General features: G+C 40.4%; 1 protein-coding gene across 1 annotated transcript in view; it reads right to left on the reverse strand.

Annotated features, from left to right (window-relative positions):
- Positions 1-20,249, reverse strand: part of DAB2 (DAB2, clathrin adaptor protein) — a 65,501-nt gene extending 45,252 nt beyond the window's left edge. Inside the window, exon 1 of the mRNA XM_012807058.2 lies at positions 19,852-20,249. The gene's annotated coding sequence lies outside the window, so the exon portion shown is untranslated. The remainder of the gene's footprint in view (positions 1-19,851) is intronic.
- Between the last annotated feature and the right edge of the window lie 671 nt (positions 20,250-20,920).

Genomic DNA, 20,920 nt, shown 5'->3' on the forward strand with positions numbered 1-20,920 from the left:
AAGCAGTGTAAGAAATACTGCCTGATATTTGGTTTCTTCTTTAATAGCCTAGCTGAATTATATAAAAACTTCAGTGTGGTTTCCCTTTTCAGGCAGAACCCCACATTTATATAATCCTCAAAGCCATTGCTAAAGTGTTGCTACATCCTTTCTGCCACTCATGTTTCAAAGATGAGCTGCTTGAAAAGTGGAAAGGAGGAAGAATACAGCTGCCTTGCAATGTCAGCACACAGCAGTTGAACTGGGGTGTGTGCAGTGATTACATATAGACAGGTGGAACTTACTTTTTTGTTACATTTCTGTATATAGAGTAAAAGCATGAAGAAAATGTTTACACTTAAGCAGACTCACAACAAGATCAGATTAAGTTCTCTGATTCTAATACACTGTCGCTAGGTTCTAGGTGGCTTTTTCAGTAGAATATACCCTTTGTTTTAGTGTTCAGTCTACCCTCAGAGTCAGCATTAACCTTCCCTGAGCGATCTGCCATTGGGTCACATTTCCACATCTGATGTGATTTATTCTAGTTGGGGAAGACGGAATGTTTAGACGTCATCTCAAGGCATATTGTGGCTCTGCTACCCCTGATGATTCTGAATACTTCTGTATTATTTTGATTCGAAACCATTTACTGTGTTAACTGTTATCTGGTATGCTTGAAATATTATCATTTAAAAAATTATTCTTCATGATTTAACTGATTTCCCTTAAAGTAGACTTGCTTCCTTTGAAATCAGATGAAGGAAAAAGGAGTTGTTTACAAATAAAAAAGGACTTGCTGTTTATTTATCAAATTTCAGGGAAGCAGTAACCTGATAACTGGCTTTCCCCCCTCCCAATACCAGTTTTTGAGCATGCTGACGGTTAGGAAAAATTCAGAAAACTACCTGAAAGGTTAAGAGAGTTCTTCCAGAAGAAGTAAGAACATGAAACTCATTTGCTTGCTTCTTTGTTGCTGGCCAAATTAGATAGGATAAGAATAGACAAGAAATCCCCAGGTCGTTTTAGGTTTTAGGGAGAAAGGAGACTATGTCAGTTTAGTATCTTGCTGCTTGTAGTGATATATTAATATTACTTAAGTCTTAAAAATTTAGGATGCCGGATCCAAAAAAAGTCCTGAAGTAGCTAGACTACTTGCTTTGAAATGGTGTTTAGTTTATATATGTAACATTATATATGTATATATCACAAAACTGTAAGAAGCTGCTGCAAAGTAAGTATGAGATCAACAAAGTAGGCAGAAATATACAGGTATCCTTGAGTTAAAGTTCTGTCTCACTGTTCTCTCATCTTTTGGGAAATGATATTGAATCAAATATGTATATGGAAATAAATAAATACACTTTTAAACTGAAGGATGGGAAAATTCAAAATGACAGCACATTGACCCATGCTAAGTTAAATAGATTTGGAATTATAATAGCTGCACGATTGGAGCAATTACATTGAACAACAAAGCATTCTAATGTGTTGAAATATCTGTATAGAGCTCATTAACTGGAAAGATAGATGAGCAGAAGACCCAATTACAATAAAACACCTGCCACTGCATATTAGACTTTGGCTTGTAAAGTCTAAGGTCCAAGTGGACAGACTTGTTTTGTGTATTCCATATACAAATCCAGGTTAATCTACCTAAAAATTATATCTGTTAGAATCACATGAAGTCATCACCATTAATTGGTCTATCCTTCCACAAACAATGCCAGAAATCTGTCTTTGGAATCATGAACCAAAATGGACAAGTTTGTTAGAGTAATCCAAAGATCTTTGTCTCCAGTAGATTTCAGAACGAGGCCACCCCATGTAATAACAAACATTAAACATTATTTATAATCTAAGGAAGACTTCGGGCAACCAATTTCTATACCACCTTTGGCAAGTCATTTAGGTAACCTCTAAAAATAAGATTAAAGTGGATGGTTGTGTTTCAGAGAACTGAGACTTCTTAGGAAATAAATATACAGCTCACTTGTCTTCTTTCTTGGTTGTAATAATCTTAAAAACACAAGAAAAGACTTCAAGTATCACTGTAATCTGTACAGATTTCAGAAAGTTTATTTGGAGATTTAAAAAGTGGCTTGGACAATGTTTGAGTATACATATTCCACTGGGTGGTTTTCTTCAGTCACCTCTTTTAGCATTCTAATTATTCCAGGGCTGGGGAATAGGAGAAAAATAAAATTTGTACCAGCTGCATGAAAACAGGATATCCAAGAAAACTTTCCTGGTTATGTCATTAGGAAACATTTTTAAAGGCTTAAGTCTTTTATTTATTTATTTATTTTTTTGAGACAGAGTCTCACTATGTCACCCTTGGTAGAGTGCTGTGGCTTCACAACTCACAGCAGCCTCAAATTCTTGGGCTTAAATGATTCTCTTGCCTTGCCTCAGCCTTCCAGTAACTGGGACTACAGTCGCCTGCTGCAATGCCCAGCTGTTTTTTTGTTATTGTCATTTAGCAGGCCCTGGCTGGGTTCAAACGAACCAGACCAGGTGCATGTGGCTGGCGCCCTAACCACTGAGCTATGGGTGCCAAGCCAAAGGCTCAAGTCTTAACTACTCCATTAATTTTTTTTACATACCCTCCTATGGTAACCGATGATTTTCAGCATCCTAGAACAATACTAGTTTTCTTTCCCAAGACCATCATAATACTCTTTTTACTTTTGATCAAGGTATCATTCTACAAGGTAGAAGTAATTCATGTCTTAACTTTATATTCAGAGGAAAAATCCCACATGCAATATGCTGTTCCTTATAAACTGTATACTGTTAGCCTGATAAATAACTCAGTTTGGATATTTTAAAAGGCGGTGCATTAATTAAACAAATCATTAAACCACAGGGCACCAAATAAATTGCTGCTTCCCAAAAGGCTTAACTTATTTGAAATTAAACATTTATGTACTAGGAAAATTTAGTTTTTCTGGTTTTCCAGACTATGCTCATTTATTAGATCTGTGTCTGTGTCTTTTAAAATGTGTTACTCAAATCATCTCCAGCTGCAGATCTAATACTGGGTAACCCTCTGCTCCTGCCATGTTAAATGAATTTGGTTTATATTAATGGTGAGATTACTGTATTGCCTAACAGTTGTGCAAAAAAAAAAAAAAAAGACAAAAGAAACCTATGAATTATATTCTGTTTTCTAGTTCACAAGTAGGGGAGAAAATTGTGCTATCTGTCATTTTTACTATATCTATAAACCTGCTTGGCCCTCACAGTTGTACATGTCATTTAAATGGTCAAGGATTGACTTTAGAGCAAAGGATTGGTCAAAAATCTGACTTACCACTGGGAGACTGTCCCAGAGTAAGCTGATGGGTATAGGGTTCTTCCTTCTCCAGCCCTGTGAATGCACACAATTCTTATCAGGTTTCAGTATCTTTTATAGATGACTAACTATGGGGGTGCTGCTCTGGTACACAGCTCTAGCATTAAGTGAGTTAATAGGAAAGTTTCTTTATCAAATGCCACTTAGCTGTGCTTCAACTGAGACTTCCTGGCCCTTAACAAAATAGTCCTATTTATATTAAACTATAAAAAGGCTTCTGGTCAGTCTACGCAGGAATGCAACATCAATGAGTCACTATTAAGGAACTTGTCTTTGGTTCATAAAAAACGTAACATTTAAGCAGGATGTTTCATTAGCTTTCATGTTATTTCAGAGCAGTCTCCTCTGTTCTCTGAACTATTAATGACCTGTTGCAGAATTCCATACCTGTTAAGCAACTGACACTTTGGTACTTAAGGAAAACATGGGAGGGACATAAGTGATTAGATAAGGGTTCAATTTGTGGCTGCTCTCTACGATCCATATTATGGTCATTAAGTAAAAGTCATTTGAGTTGGTCCTTGAAACTTTTGGAGGATTCACTCTATCATGGCATCTGCTACTTTCTACTCCTAATATGTAGGTATTTTTTAGCATCAGAGAACTCAATTAAAATTATTTGTTTCCCTAGCTGAACTGTAGACAAGTCTTTGAAAGCCACCATTAAGTCCCTAATCCAATCTTTATTAAAAAGACTCAACACTGCAGACAATAAGGTTAAGACAAATCCTTTAAAAGTAGTGATCAAGCCTTTCCACGCCACACAGAAGCCTAAGAGTACAGCAAAATTTACAGTCAGAATAATGTTTATGGTTGCAATGTTGTTTTAACTAGCAATGTATTTCTTAACTAACAGACTGTAGAAACATGTAAATAATTAGTTCCACCAAAGAAAACAGTGGGAGAGACAACACTAACAAGTCTTCACAGTCCCGCTAATGTAAGCAAAGTTCTAGTTTCAGTTATCAGATGTGGCATCTGAATAAAATTTGTTTCTCGGAGTCCGTCTCTATGGTGTTGAGGTTTCCTCCCCTAAATGCTGTTCTACCATACATTTGCATCCCTATCTAAGAAATTCCCTTAATGGGGAAAAAGTAAATGCCTTTGATTTCTCGGAGAACATCATTTATCTCACATTGTGCCTAGCCAGAGTGACAGGATAAGCCATAAGTCATGAGCTATTCCAGCTTTTGCTCTGAAGCTATGACTATTAGAAACTTAAAAAGGGGCTTGGGGCCTGTAGCTCAAGTGGTTGGGGTGCCAGTCACATACACCGGAGCTGGTGGGTTCAAAACTGGCCTGGGCCTGCCAAACAACAATGACAGCTACAGCCAAGTAATAATAATAATAACCGGGTGTTGTTGTGGGTGCCTGTAGCCCCAGCTACTTGGGAGGCTGAGGCAAGAGAATCACTTAAACCCAAGAGTTTGAGGTTGCTGTGAGCTGTGATGCCATAGCACTCTAGCGAGGGCAACATAGTAAAACTCTGTCTCAAAAAAAAAAAAAAAAAAAAAAAGAATTAAAAAGACCTTCAAATACTGACAGCCTTCTATTGTTCAGAGCACATGGAGTCTAGTGATGGATCTCACCTCAAAGCCATTACCATTCAGAGACCAGAAACAAAATTTACCTCCAAATGCCATTTAATTCACATAATAAATCTGTGTCCCTACTGTGTGCCAGGCATTCTAGAGCTTGGGATACCATCGGTGAATAAAATAAAGGTCTACTTTCTTACAGGGTTTACACTCTAGCAAGGAGAGAAACATAAATGGATTATAGTCTTTCAGAAGAGGATAAATGCTCTGGGGGAAAAAGGAGAATAGAGGAAAGTGGATTTGGGAGTGCAAGGTTGGAGGGCTGCAACAAATTCCTTAGAAACAGAGAATAAATATTTTATTTTTAAAAGTTAAATTTGTTTATGATACACCAGGCATGAGGCTAAGACTTTCTCAATTCATCTTCTAGGGAAGGTATCAGCATCCCCTTTTGATCGGAGAGGAAGCTGAAGCAGAGGCGTGAAGCAAGCTTCTGAACCTCACACCGGTCTGGTGCACATGGATTACCTTTCTGCTGGAGAACAATTCATGCAAAACAGAGAATCAGGTTAGTTCTTTGAGGATGGGTGGAATGTGGCATTAGCCAGAAAATATTTTGGGGGAAGATGAATAAATAACAAGGTAAATAGGATAGTTCTGTCTGCTTGGCTAGCATGCAGGGCCTGTGCCAGGTTATACCAGGAGGAAAGGGTGAAAGGAGGTCCCACTGGAGTAGGGTGGGCTTATAGCTACACTATTTTGTCTAGATGGTAATGGGAAGATTTGAGGTTTTAAATAATTGTGGGGAGGTTGGAGTGGTGACAAATCTGTGTAAAGGGACATAGTTTCAAAGAGTCAGATCGCTTTGTACTATGATAATTGCATGTATTTGCCACTTTGAGTGAATCAACACTGCAGGTTTCTTTCATTTAAATACTTGGCTGATCTTCTGGAAACAAAGCCTTTTTTAATTGAAAGGTTAAGGTCTAACAGTCTCAAATGTCAAATTCAAGGTTATTCCATCTTGCTAAGCTATGATGTTCAGTGACCCTCAAACTTCAAATAAACAAAATGCCCAAAGGTAGCTTTAAAAAAAGTCAGAGGCCATTGTGTTTTACAACCTTCATTCTAAGATCCATTTCATCCTAAAAAGAGGACTTCCTCTCATGTCAATTTTATAAAAATTTATATAAGAAATAAAATTTTGAAGTGTGAGTACCATAAAAAGAAAAATAGGGAACATCTTTTGTAAAAAGGCAGTTATTGACTAAAATAGTCATGGCATTATAGCTTCTTGTTTGAAACAGAATATATAACATTTTCCCATTTTATATATGTTTCTCCACACAACCGCTGAAGTCTAGAAAGATCAGTGCCAAGGAAATGCTGGCTAAAAAGGGTGGTAGTCGGGTGAGAGACAGATTTCTGCTTCTTATACATTTAAAATTAGTGATATTACGTTTTAAATGATTGTGGGGAGGTTGGAGTGGTGACAGATCTGTGTAAAGGGACACGGCTTCAAAGAGGGTGTCACATGCCTTTCTGTGTTTTAAAAATTAAATTCACTAGGGATGTGCTACTTTGTCAGCACCAATATTTAAAATGTAAGTAAACATATAGTCTAATTTAGGCTAAAGACAGGATCATGAAGATACCCCAAGATTCAGCCACTTTCAATTAAACTCAAAAGCTAAAAGGAACCACAAAGAAAACAAGAGCATATCTGAAAGCATGGACAACACTGCCTGCCCACTGTCTGCTTTCAGCTCTGACTTCTTAGACGTCACGAAGTGACATCGAGCCAAACTTGTTGAGGAATGCTCTTGATATTTAAAAAATTCAACAGTAAATTTTGAATCAAATGATTAATTAGTGTCTGGAAAAAACTCTTCAATGCTAGGCTTTTGAAAGTCAGTCAGGGTATTGCCTATCATTGGTCTCTAGTCTTGGGTTCTTAGACATTGAGGTCTGCGTGGATAGTAATGAGTTGGCAGCCTAATTTTAGCATTTTAAAAAGCCTAAGAATAACACATCAGATATGGCTTCCTTTTTTATTTATTTAAATAAATCCATAATAATTATTTAATATTTAATAATTTAATTAATATTATTTAATATTTAATAATTTAATTAAAATTATTAAATTTATCCACTCTAAATTTCATGTTGAAATTTGATCCCCAATGTTGGAGGTAGGCCTACTGGGAGATGCTTGGATAGTGGGGATGGATCCCCTCGTGAATGGCTTCGTGCCCTTCCCAAGGTAGTGAGTGAGTTCTCTCTATTAGTTCTATCAGTTCACTGGAGAACTTAGAGCCCAGCTCCTCTTCCTCTCTCTCTTACTCCTACTCTGCAATGAGACATATCTCTTTCCCCTTCACCTTCTGCCTGGAGGGGAAGCTCCATGAAGTCCTCACGGGAAACAGATGCCAATGCCATGTTTGTACTCTGCAGAGCCGTGAACCAAGTAAACTTTTTTTCTTTATAAATAAATACCCAGCCTCAGGTATTTCCTTTGTATCAATGCAAAATGGACTAAGACAACATCTTAACTCAATATAGCTGCACAGGCAAATTAAAACAAAAACAGGTTTCTTTGATTTCAGTAGACATCGTGTTATGTCAAAAATAATGATCTTAATTATCCAGTGCTAAGTGAAAGGTCTTATCTACTTTCTCAATTTCTATTAGTTATTTTATAAACAATTTGGTGGGTACTCTAAAAAGGAGAAACTGAAGAAGAAGAAATTGTCCCTATACGAAATATCAGGTTGAAAACTATTCACTACAGACTTGGCACCTGTAGCTCAGTGAGTAGGGAGCCAGCCACATTGAAGGTGGTGGGTTCAAGCCCGGCCCAGGCCTGCTAAATAACAATGACAAGTGCAACCAAAAAATAGCTAGGTGTTGTGATGGGCGACTGTAGTCCCAGCTACTCAGGAGGCTGAGGCAAGAGAATCACTTAAGCCCAAGAGTTTGAGGTGGCTGTGAGCTGTGATGTCATAGCACTCTATCCAGGGCAACATAATGAGACTCTGTCTTAAAAGAAAAGAAAAGAAAAGAAAACCATTCACTACAATTATAATTAGCCAGGTGATGGACATATGAACAATGATGAATACTCCATTGGTAGAAGTTAAACCAATGAATTGGAAAGACCTCACCATCTGGAGAATTTCAGTAATAGTTTGTCTGCCTTTCTTGGGCCCTAAGCAGATATAAACTAGAAGAACATATGGATATTGCTCAATATAAATAACTTCAAAGTTTTTTTATAAAATGCTTAGAACTGTTTTACTTATACCAACAGATAATAAGGCAAGCTAAAGTTTTCCATTTTGCTCACTCTCTAACATTGGTTCTCAACCTTCCTAATGCTGCGACCCTTTAATACAGTTCCTCATGTTGTGGTGACCCCCAACCATAAAATCATTTTTGTTGCTACTTCATAACTGTAATTTTGCTGCTGTTATGAATCATAATGTAAATCTCTGATATGCAGGATGGTCTTAGGCAAGCCCTGTGAAAGGGTCATTCGATGCCCAAAGGGGTCGCGACCCACAGGTTGAGAACCACTGCTCTATAATAAATTACAATTAATGTTGTAAATGAGACTGTCGTGAGCTACTCATTTACCTAGCCATCTATTGTTTATTAAGCACCTACTATATGCCAAGCACTGCATTCATTATGTATATAGTGACAGAATAGATGTGGTCTCCATTCTCAAGAGGCATAATTATAGTATAGGCAGGGGAGAAAAAACAGGAAAGTGAGTTACAACTGATGCTAAATGTTTTGGAGGAAATGTTTCTGATTAGGGCAGAAATCTTCATTGCCGTTAGTAATGCTTAGTATTACTTCAAAGAATTCTATATAAATTGCTTTATTAATGATATCAACCATAGAAAAAGCCAAATTTTGTCTTAAGGGCTAACTACCCTGTTAAACTTTTTTTGAAATTATGATATATGCTTAAAACATTAATTAGATGGGGGGATATTTACATATAATGTTTGAGTCTCCTATAACTATATTGCAATCTAAGAGCATCTGTGTGGCAATGCCAGCAGAAGGGAACGTTTTTGTAATACACAGGGACATTAAATAATATCAGGGGTATTTTCTGCAACCTTGTCTTAAAATCCGAAGTTCTAAATCAACACCATGTTCATAAACACCAGAGGGAAACCTCTGCTCATTTGGTATTCAGTTTTGCCACTTCAGAAATACAAGTGATTCATAGTGGACAGGAATTTTGCTATCCAGAAATGTTTTGTGGCCCTCTTAAATACCAAATTTCCTCAAAATACAATAGTGTCACTTTCAGATCAGGCCACACTACTTAAGTTCAGATTCCAATGAAACAATATTATGACAATGTAAGCAGGGGGCCCTGCAGGTGGCTTTGATTACTTAGGAAGCACTACCCAGTTACTTTCTACCCAGTTAGCAAAGACTACCAAGTAGCACTTGGTTAATATCAGCCTTCACCAAGAAAATAGACTTTACCATCACCCCAAACAGTAAGCCATCCATAGATGGTGGCTGCATGAAGGATTAAGAATCCAGAACATGGTTGTGTCATTGTTTCTACGAAAGAGTTCTTGAACATAATATTTGCATTGCCAGACACTAACTGGAAACAGAATTGCAAAACTCACTTTGTTGATAGACATGCCCAGAAGATCTCTGTAGCTTACAATGAAGCTTTTACCTGGACTATTCACACACCTTCTGAATCTGTTTTTTCGTAATTGCCCTTTGTTTATGTACCTCTCCTCCTTTCCACCATTTTTTTTTTTTAACTTAGGTCCAGCATTCATCCCCAACCTCACCTTATTGCCACTCAGAGTTCCTCCTCCCCCCAATCTCTAAGACCTTGTATAACACCTTGGCCCTCATGATTAGCTGGCTTGGTGTATTTTTACCTTCTCTACACACATGGCATAATAGTTGACGTCAAAAACCACTTTGTGAGAAGGGTTTTCCTTCAATCTTCTCAAAAGGGTTCCAATGAAAACCTAAGTTGTAAGAGACTCTAGTACTTATTTCTGTTGTGTTGTTTGTTTTGTTTTTGAGACAGTCTCACTCAGTCACCCTGGGTAGAGTGTTGTGGCATTGTAACTCACAGCAACCTCAAACTCCTGGGCTCAAGAGATCCGCTTGCTTCTGCCTCCTGTGTAGCTGGGACTCCAGGAGCCCCCACAATGCCTGGCAATTTTTTTTTTTTTTTTCTGAGACAGGATCCTTGCTCTTGCTCAGGCTGGTCTCAAAGCTGTGAGCTCAGGCAATCCATCCTCCTTGACCTTCCAGAGTGCCAGGATTAAGAGACTCTAATTGTAATTGACCTACCTTTATGGATGAATTTTTGTAGGAGAGCCCTACTGGCCTAGCTTTCTTGATTTGGTATTCATCAGGCATGAGTGTTCAATTCCTCTGTTCATACTCAAGCTAAGAGTCAAAGCACTTCCTAATCAGGTTGTATATGATACATACAAACAGCTACCAGTTCTCTAGAGAGGCTGATCTCTTCTGTGTCCCCTGAAGAGACAGGGCACACCATGAGTTCTTATGTTGCCTCCCTAGTTGTAATACTGCCTTCTGAATTCATTCCAAGTCCACTCAAGATGTGTGATCTCAGGAAATTCTTCACTGGCCTCCCTCTCACTAGCTGCACCATTTTCCCATATTTGCAATGACATATGTTTGCCTTCTGATTCACATAGAAACTCTTCTCTTATGCACTTAGAGAAGAGTCCCTTAGGTAGGGACTTAGGCACTTCTCTTAATTCCATAAGTTTTGAGGTCAGGGATTTATTTGTCCCACTTTTCTAGGCTCTACACGGTCTGTTAACTAGCAATACATTTAAACCATAAGGTAATACATATCTCCCTTTGTTCCTGAACGTTAGGTTAGGCCAATCTTTTCTCTACTTTGCTGATTTTTGATGAAACATAGTTTTATTTTTAATTGCTAAGCAAACTTCCCTCAAATTCACTCTATTTATATGGCCAAATTAATTTATCTATGAGTCATCATTTTGTTTTCCTGCTTAATGAAGAGATGTACTTAGCAAATAAAGATTGAAATTCTTATCCTGATATCCATGGCTCCAGAAAAATCCATCTTTCCTTTTCAAGCTATCACCTCTTATCTCTGTCACCTATATTTTCTCTTGGCTGAACTGGCCAGTCAGTGTTCTTTGGACACACCCTGTGCTCACCCACCTGTGTGACTGGCTACGCGCCTCTGCCTAAATGCATTTTCTCTTCCTACTTTTGCCTATCTGAATATCCATTATTCCTTTAGGGCCAACTCCATTATGTGCACCTGTCATACCAGTGTCATCTTCTTCCTCTGGACTCATGTAACATTCTGTACACTTAACTATGTGCTAATTGGGTAGCTGTCATTTTTCTCTAAATTTCTTGTAGGTAGCAATTGACATCTACGTGTCCCCATATATTTGTATCCACCTTTCAATTACCACCAACTTTTAGTCATTGGAAACTTTAGAAAGGGCTAGAAAAACCAGAAATCCCAAGGAGCAAGGTACTAGGCAGTGAAATAGGCATCTCTCTGTATCAAGGTATCCTTTAGAAGACAGCTTAGACATTATCTAGAATTATTTCAGTTCTAGTATATATGTTTTATGAACAGCTTCAACTATAGGTAAACACTAGCCCAGGCAGAATCAAAATCAAACTTCTTTATTATCAACCAGTTATTGGTGGAAGAGTGTGTTCTATCAGCTATATATTTGTTTTCTACTTCAAAAATGGGATTGTATTTAAGTTGTTTAATTTTCAAGGTAAGCAGGATGGGGGCGGGGAAAATCAAAGCCCCAAACAAATAACAAAAACAATGAAATCCAATGATGTAATTAAAGCACAGCCAAGACTCTTTTCTAAGGGGACAGTTATTTTAGTATTTACTAAGTGTAATCATTGTGACTATGATCCTCTGACCCAGAGGGGAGGTTTATGTTCCTTTGAACTAACTTAGCATTCTTCCTCTGACTATGCCAACATTTTGGCTTATTCCTGCTGCACTAAATGGTAATACAAAGCACTTCAGCATCTGAATTACATATCATAAAAGATAAGAACAGGCCTTGGCCCCCTAATAGGACACTTTAAAATATGAAAAATAAAGTGAGATCATTTGGATGAAATGTTTAGAATAGGGAAGGAAGCTATGTTTAAAGTTGATGTCATTAGGGACAAAATTACTCTTTACTGCCCAGTTCTATGAGTATGGATTAACTGAGACCTTACGAGGACTCAGCTATCTAGCCCAGATGAGGTTTAACTGGTACCTTAAAAGTTAAAATTGTGCACCTTTACTGGTTTATGAAACATTCCCATTCTCCTGCTTGATATTCATAGTTAATAGTTCCAAGACACATAAGAAAGACAGTCTTCTAATTTGCAGCCTGAATGTACTCATCGCTAGAATTTAGCTTGCCTGATATTCACAAATAATGAGAACAAGACCATTTTCCAAGAATCCGCTTAGTTACTGTACTGAGAATTGTAGTTCTAGAACAGGTGCCTTTCTGAGGCAGCAGCAGCAGCTCTGAGGAGGTTTTTGGTTGTTGTTATGGCTTCTCCTTTAGTTTTAACACTGAGGCAACCATCTTCCTGATAGAGAGATGAAGCTCAGACGTGAAGTAGCTTGTCTTACCTGGCAAAGCTGGGCTGTGGTTACAGTCATTTGCAGTTAAGAGTCCAAACTCTTAACCACTAACCCATGTTGGCTCCTCAAAATCAGAGTTCCTAATTTGATGTGTCTAGATCATAGTCTTGTATTTTTCAGTTTGAGATGTAATGTCTACTCAATGTCGGTCATTCTTTGGACCACTTCGCAAGGTAGGTGAGGCAACCAAAGGTGAGAAACAGGGAGTAGCATGCCTAGGAAGTTGCAGAGCTACCTTTTTTTCCCCCCTGGGTAAAGAGTCCTGAGTAGAATGCCATGATATAATAGCTCACAACACCCTCAAATTCTTGGGCTTGAGTGATCCTCTTGGCTCAACTTCCCAAGTAGCTAGGACTATAGGTGCCTGCCACAATGTTGGCTACTTTTTTTAGAAGAAGGAGGGGTCTTGCTCTTGCTCAGGTTTGTCTTGAACTCTTGAGCTCAATCAAGCAAGAGTGGCTAGGCCTCCCAGAGGGCTAGGATTAGAGGCATGAGCCACTGCACCAGGCCCTATAGAGTGGCCATGGTAATGCAAGTATATTTAACCTATAGTCTGTTCTCTGCCTCACATGATGGAGACTTTCTTCTTGATTTCTGCTCACTGGGGTTTCTCCATTGACAGCTTAGCAATACTTCACCTAATAGGTACTTCGTAAGTATTCAGATAAACACCAAAATTCAAATCATAAAGATTCATGCTTGAATCCAGGCTCTACCATTTAGTGTTAAGATCTTGGGCAAGATATTGATCACATTGGAGCTAAGAAATGGAGACATCCTTTCTGTGTCAAGTTATTGAAGTCAAATATGACAATGGAAGAGGGCTTCCTAAGCCATAAAGCTCCTTAAAAACTAAGTGAAGTAGATTCTTTTATGGAGAAGCTTTTACCTGCACTTGTGGACATGGCATGGAAAACCAAATAAAAAGTTTTATAGGTTAGAGAAAACTGTTTCATTCTAGGGTAATGATCTAGTTTATTGAAATATTTTTTAAAAGAAGTAAGTAGGATGGTCTCCTAATAAACGGAGATTAAGTACACACTCTTAAAAAGAAAAACCATTAGAGGGAAAGAATTTCAAAGTGAGGTGATAATATAAAACTAAGGAGTATATTACTTTTTCTAATATCAAGAAAGTAATACTTGGCCAGGCCCAGTGACTCACCCCTTCAATCCCCATACCAAGGAGGACAAGCTAGGTGGATTGCTTGAACTCAAGAGTTTGAGACCAGCCTGAGCAAGAGGGAGACCCTCTGTCTGTACTAAAAATAATAATAATAATAAAAAACTCTGCTCAGCACCTGTAGCACAGAGGTTATGGCACCAGCCACATACACCAAGGGTAGTGGGTTTGAACCTGGCCTGGGCCAGCTAAACAACAACAACTGCAACCACAACAACAAAAAAGCCAGGCATTGTGGTGGGCACCTATAGTCCCAGGTACTTGGGAGGCTACCACAAGAGAATCCCTTAAGCCCAAGAGTTTGAGGTTGCTATGAGCTGTGACACGACAGTACTCTACCAAGGGCAACATAGTGAGACTCTGTCTCAAAAATAAATAAATAAATAATAAAAATTAAAAAACTAGTTGAGTGTTGTGGCAGAGGCCTATAGTCTCAGCTATTTGAGGGCTGAAGCAAGAGGATCACTCGCCTCAAAGTGTTTGAGGTTCTGTGAGCTATGATGCCACAGTACTCTACCCAGAGTGACAGGGTGAGACTCTGAAGGAGGAAGGAAGGGAGGCAGAGAGGGAAAGAAGTAAAGGCAATACTTGGGATATGCTCAAGATCTATGCTTTTTCCTCTTTCTATATCCTGTGATCCTGTTAAACTGCATTGTGGGTTATATGTTTTTTGCTTAACTATTTCCAGGAGTGAAGGAATTCAAATACTTTGTTATGTTTTCCCCTGAACAAGTGAATGATAAAACAATTGAGTTATGGAAGTATCTTCAGACCACAGAGAGGGCTTGTTGAAATATAGCTGAGTAAGCCCTATGGCCAGAGTTTGGTTCAGTAGATCTGGTATGGGGACAAAGACCTTGCAATTCTGACAAGTCCCCAGGTAATGCTGATGCTGCTGGTCTGGGAACCATGCTCTGAGAACTGCTATTTTTGTTGAGTTACCTCTAGCTGTGAACTGTACACTGAGCTAAGGAAGGACCCCATCTTTAGGCTGAATTAATTTGCTAAATGTGAACTTATAAGGAAGTTCATCTGTCACATAAAAATCTAAGTATGTTTAAAAGTCACACTTTGCATTATATGCTAGAGAGAAACTGGGTACCTTTTGTTATACAGGGTGGCCATAAAGTTCATGTGCAATTTTTGGCACATGAACTTTATGGCCACCTGGCGTATCCCTCACATTTTTTCCAGATTGAACAATGTTTCAAATCCAGCTTTCTAGGATTCTTAGTTCCTATTTTGCCACTCCCTTTACACTGTGGTTAACTGAATATCTAAGTGGCAGACCTCAAGACATTCTGCTTTCTGGTAACTTCTATACAACTTAACACTCACTCAGCCTGCCCCATTCTATCAGAATTCTTACCAGTTTAAGGCAGTTAAAAGGCACTTGCATAAGTTGTGGTACTAAAGAAAACTACCAGGCTGCTTCTATATTGAAGCAGTAACTTGTGTTCCTGAAATTTCATAAGCTTTAATGTTTTGCTATCTAGATGATGTAAGAACTTGAAAGGTTAGAAAATTAAGAATAGGGATTAACACAAGTTTGGGAAAGGGGAAGGCACTGTAAGTAGAGAGAAGATTCTACTTCACTTAGTAATTTCCATTTGTAGACCAGGAAGCAATTTGTTCAGATTCTGCTTGCCCTGAAGAGGCAGGCTTCCTTCCAGGCTAGGAGAAGGATTCGGGAAGGGGAGTAACCATGGCAACCTGCCCAGCTATGTGGGCAAGGATAGTATGGGACCTACGCACATTCAAGAATTTTTATTTCTAGCCTAGTCACTCAGTTTAGTCTGGGTGGTCGCTCCCTTCCCACTTTCTTCTGTTTTAATGCTGACTTGGGGAAAGATTGCTCCTTCTCTGCAGGGAGTCTAAGAGGGTGTGGGGAAGACTTAAATGAATCAGGCAAGGTCATCTTGACCAAACCAAAGTGCCTGCTTCTAGGTAGGTCCAGAGCGGACATCACTCCATGTCTGTTCTAGGATGAGCACAAGCAAACGCTGGCTGTGTTAATATATATATTTTTTTGAGATAAGAGTCTCACTTTTTTACCCTCAGGAGAGTGCCATAGCATTGTAGCTCACAGTGACCTCAAACTCTTGGGCTCAAGTGATCCTTTTGCCTCAGTTTTTCATTTTTAGTAGAGACAGGGTCTCACTCTTGCTCAGGCTGGTCTTGAACTACAGAGCCCAGTGATCTACCTGTCATGGGCTCCCAGAGTGCTAGGATTACAGCAGGCATGAGCCACTATGCCGGACTGGCTGTGTTAATATTAAAGGCTTGAATAATTAACCATTTCCAGGAAGGTGAGGGGTATCCAATTCTGATGAATTCTTTATTTTCCTTTAGTTTCCACAAAGACTATACATAACTTGGTTGGGAGGAGGGCAACACACACACACCCTTCGAAATCAGATGAAATAAAGTATTCTAAATAGGTTAGATTAATAGTCTTCCCAAAAACCCTGGGGTAGATATTATTATTCTCCCCAGATAAGAAAGCTAAAGTTGGGCCGGGTGAAGTGGCTCATGCCTCTAATCCCAGAACTCTGGGAGGCCCAGGCGGGTGGATTGCCTGAGTTCAGGAGATGGTCTCTAAAAATAGCTGGGTATCATGGAAGGCACCTGTAGTCCCAGTTACTTGGAAGGCTGAGGGAAGAGGATAGCTTGAGCCCAAGAGTTTGAGGTTGCTGTGAGCTATGACACCATGGCATTCTACCAAGGGTGACAAAGTGAGACTCTGTCTCAAAAAAAAAAAAATGCCAAGCTAAAGTCCAGAGAGATTAATACACTGTGCTCTAGGCCATGGAATCTGCAGTCCTATAGCTAGGATCTAAATTTAGGCGGCCCCACTCCCAACCACTACCCAATGATGCCAAAAGGGAGGTAGCAACTAGTATGTGAATGTCCATACCCGGCATCATTTGTTCCCCTCATCAGGAATTTGCCTGTTTTTTGTCTTTAAGAAATGACTAGGTAGGCTGCTTTCCTTCTGGTTCTCACAATTAATCTCGTTAGGATATGTTGTCATGAGTTAAATTTCCCTTAAACACACATATTTGATGGTAATGCTATTTCATCTAAATGTGATTAGGGTCAACCTCTGTGCAATTTGGTGACGTAGCTTCGGCTTTAGAATTACATAACATCAGCAGATAGAATTTTAAAATACCATGTCCTGTTACTCAGGTGTTTCATATTGCCAATCTAGTTCCCACTGTGTTTCTGTCTGAAGGGTAGGAAACCTTATGTGTTGCGTTAGTTACCTAAACCTCCTGCCTTGTCTGCTTTCAAACCTTTCCAGCTGGGGATGTATGTTGTGATGAGCACCTAGGGCAACTTAAAACCCCAGGACAGCTCAGTTTCCCATAGCCTTCCCAAGTATTTCAGCATCTTAGCTTTGTCTTTAAGAAAAGCAATAATTAAATCCTCAAGTGAAGAGAATGAGGAAGAGTATCACATGACTCCCTCAAAACTATCCAGGTAAAAAAGTCGGTAGTTCCAAAGTTTTATGGACATAGGACGGTAGAATCAGAAATGAAGCGGCACATATTCGCTGTACACGTACGAACAAGAGCCAGTGTCTCCACAAAGCCTCCTGCTGGCCAGGAGCTACTCTGCAAGGCCAATCCATGTATTCCTGCTTTCTTCATGTCCAGGTAATCAAGGCATGGTTGAGGTGCCCAATAAATATCACTCCCAATTTGGCCTCCAACTGCCAGCGGTCCTAGTAGCACCTTCATGCCAACAAATGCCTTAGAAGCAACACCCTTCAACCCAAACAAGACTTATGGGTGAAATCCTTTTAGCCTTTGAACCAAGGCAACAAATAGGCCTAATGTGAAGGAATTTGGACTTTCAGTTTAATCTAAAACTATAAAGCAGAAATGCAAACACGGGATTTTCTCCTTAACAAGTGCTCCCTCCTCTGGCTTACATCCTCAGGTGAAGACCAACTTGTCCAAGATCACCAGAATGTGATCAAAAACGTATGTGTTAGAGCTCAAAGTTGGAAGACATTCCTCTATCATCTACTTATTGGGATCATGCATTAAAACATAGGAGGGGGTGGGTGTGGTTGCTTACACCTGTAATCCTATCACTTTGGAAGGCCAAGGTAGGATTGCTTGAAGCCAGGATGTGCCTAGACAATAGCAAGATCCCATCTCTCCAAAAATTTTGGAACTTAGCCAAGCATGGTAGTGTGTGCTCACATTTCCAACTACTGGGGAGGCTGAGGCAGGAGATCGCTTAAGTCCAGAAGGTGGACAGTATAGTGAGTTATGATGATTGCCACCATTCTTCAGCTGGGGCCCTAGAGCAATACCCTGTCTCAAAAGACAAATAAACCACAAACATTGGTGGGTATAGCTTAAGAAGAACCAGTTTCCAGTCAGTCATTTGGATAAGAAGAGAGAGATCTATCTGGGAGTGGGAAGGGAAGGAGGAAGTTAAGCTATTCACCAATAAGAAAAAAAAAATCCAGTTGGCCTTAGAAGAAACCGTTTAAGAATTTGTGTTACGTCTCAGAAATACACATTGCCAAGACTACCCAGCCTCCTCCGTGCTTTCTCTAGGAGACTTTCTCCATTGCACTCTCTGTGCTGTAGTAACTGTGGAATTGTTAATTTCCACATATCTAGCACTTCACCAAAAAGTCTTTCCCAAAGATCCAGGGGGGCTCAAACCTCAAATACTCCTAAATTCTCAAGGCAATACACCTTTTTTACAGTGTCATTGAGGAGGCCTGTCTGCCTTCAAGGAGAGCAGAGATAGAACTTGGGGTGGATGGGGTCCCTGGCTGGGAGAAAAGTAGCCTGGTCAGGGTCTGGCTGTGGGGTAAGAAGCAAGCTCAGGGACAAGCCCTCTGGCAGTGTCAGTGCTCCGTGGGGTCTACCAGTTCCTTCCTCCCCAATAGCCAGTAGGCGCTTCTGTGTGAAGAGCCAAGCTGAAGATTGAAAGGAGGATCAATTATACATTCCATCAAAGCCATTCCAGGAGGCTTATCTAGAAGGCATTTGTAGCCGCCTTCTTTCCTTTGCCATTACTTCTGATGTCCTACCTTCTTCTCCCCTACTCCCCTGCTTTGCCTTATTAAGGCCAGAAATTTTTTCATTAAGTCACTTTATAGAGCAATAGCAACATTTACTATTCATGAAGTTGCCCCTCCATAATTTTTAAGTCTTTCCATGTGTCTGGAAGTTTGTTTCTGTTCTTCTCGTTTTACAGAGTGGTTCTCTTCCTTCCAAACACAAACTAAAAAGAAAGGGGAAGAGGTGGGGGGATGGTGGATGGGGTGGAGATAACATCCAGATTCCTTAAGTGTTTTTAATCCAGTTAAATTTCCCTTTAGACTCAAACAGCTCCCTGCTGAAACTAACTGCAGACCCGAATTCCAAGCCCAGAATTAAGTCAAAAGGGAAAGACATAGAAGCAATTAACAGTCAGCTCTATGCTATGAAAACTGCTACGTTGACTGGAGCTCCGTGGTTTTAACCGGTTCATTTTTCCCCGCTTTTCTAAAATTCTTACTTAATCTTTTTAACCAGCTTACTGCAGTCAAGGAAGCACCATCGCAACCCTGCACCCTGCTCCCTGCTCTGGGGATTTAAAACAAGTTTGTTTAGTCCTTTGGGCAGATACTTCCTTAGGAATGCCGGTGTAAGACAAAGTTCACATTTTAATGCCATATGTTGTCAGTCACCAAGAGAAAGCGTCTCTTGGGCACAAACCAGGTCCCCAGCCTTTGTCACACAGAAAAAATAAACACCCTTCGAGGAGTTAATTAGGCGGTCAGGGGCCACACCAGCGTCCTACCAGGGCTGCCCGCAGACCTTTTAAACAAGCACACACTCTCACAGACACACAAAAGGAGGCGCTTGTTAAATGTCACAAGCTGGGCATCTGGAGTCCGACCCCTAAGGTAAAGGCATTCTGTGGACGCATTCCTCAGATGTCAGGCCACAAAACCGCTGGTTTCCACAAGTACATCGTCTCATTTCTAAGATTCCCCCAGCCCAAGGGGTGGGGGAGAGCAAGAGTCGCAAAAAAATGGAGCCAAAGGGAAGCAGGGCTTGCAGGCTACTCACCGGCTAGCAGCGCCTCGGCGACGCGAGCATGACTTCCCGGCGCCCGGAGCCTGCAGGGGCCGCGCAGCCGGCACGGCGGGCCCCGCTTAAATAGCCGCCGGCCGAGCTCGAGCCGCGCGGCCACTCCCGGCCAGAGATATGGTTCTAATCAGATGCTGGCAGCTGAGGACTCCCCAGGAATGTGCCGGGATGTTTTTGCTGCCTGAGCTGGGTAACTCCCCCTCAACGTGTCTGCTGAGTCTTCCAAACTTAACTGTTTATTAACTCGCGCCGCGGTGGCCCAGCTCCCCCGGGCTCCGCGCGCCCCGCCAGCTGGGGGCGATCGCAGGGACGCGGGTGACCGGGCAGAGGAGAGCGTCTCGGGAGGGCGAAAGCCCGGGGCCTGTCCGGCGCGGGGGACGGGGGTGGGGGCAGTGCGGGGGAGGGGGCAAATAAGGACAGGAAGGGGAAACTCTGCAGGAAAGGGGTGGGACCCACCGAGCTGCACTTCACAAATCCGTCCCTGAATCGCCACTTCCAGCGATGTGGCACACGAAGTCGTCCCGACCCATTGGGGCCCTTTGAACAAAGAGCTGCCTTTACTCTCGACTTTTCTGACAAGGAGCGGTGGAGTCCTAGTCGGATCTGCGGTGTCTCAAGTTGGGCAAGCGATGGCTCCCTTTAAAGAAGTCTCATTGCAGATGAGGGTGCACTTAAATTGGTGGGGAATCTATGCGTGTATATACAAAATATAGTGTATTTATATGTGAAACATAATCCTGTATACACAGACATAAAACCAATACCCTCTCTGTGAAATCGATATAAACAAAATATGTTCATGTTTATATGACCTATTTAAATAAGCTTATGTCTGATATAAACAGAGATTATACACTGGCTTCCCTTACAGTGTATATACAGCTATACGTACACACATAACATGACTTTATCTGTATTAATTTCCATAACATTTCCTATATCTTTCTGAAAAACATGAGCTGTAAGAAATAAAATATTTAAAAATATTGACATTCAAGTACGGTGCTCAGCCACAAGGGCACTCCACAGCATATCCTAGCCTACGTTA

This window comes from Otolemur garnettii, unplaced genomic scaffold, assembly GCF_000181295.1.
Source record: "Otolemur garnettii isolate 467f Iridium unplaced genomic scaffold, OtoGar3 scaffold00063, whole genome shotgun sequence".
Classification (NCBI taxonomy): Eukaryota; Metazoa; Chordata; class Mammalia; order Primates; family Galagidae; genus Otolemur; species Otolemur garnettii.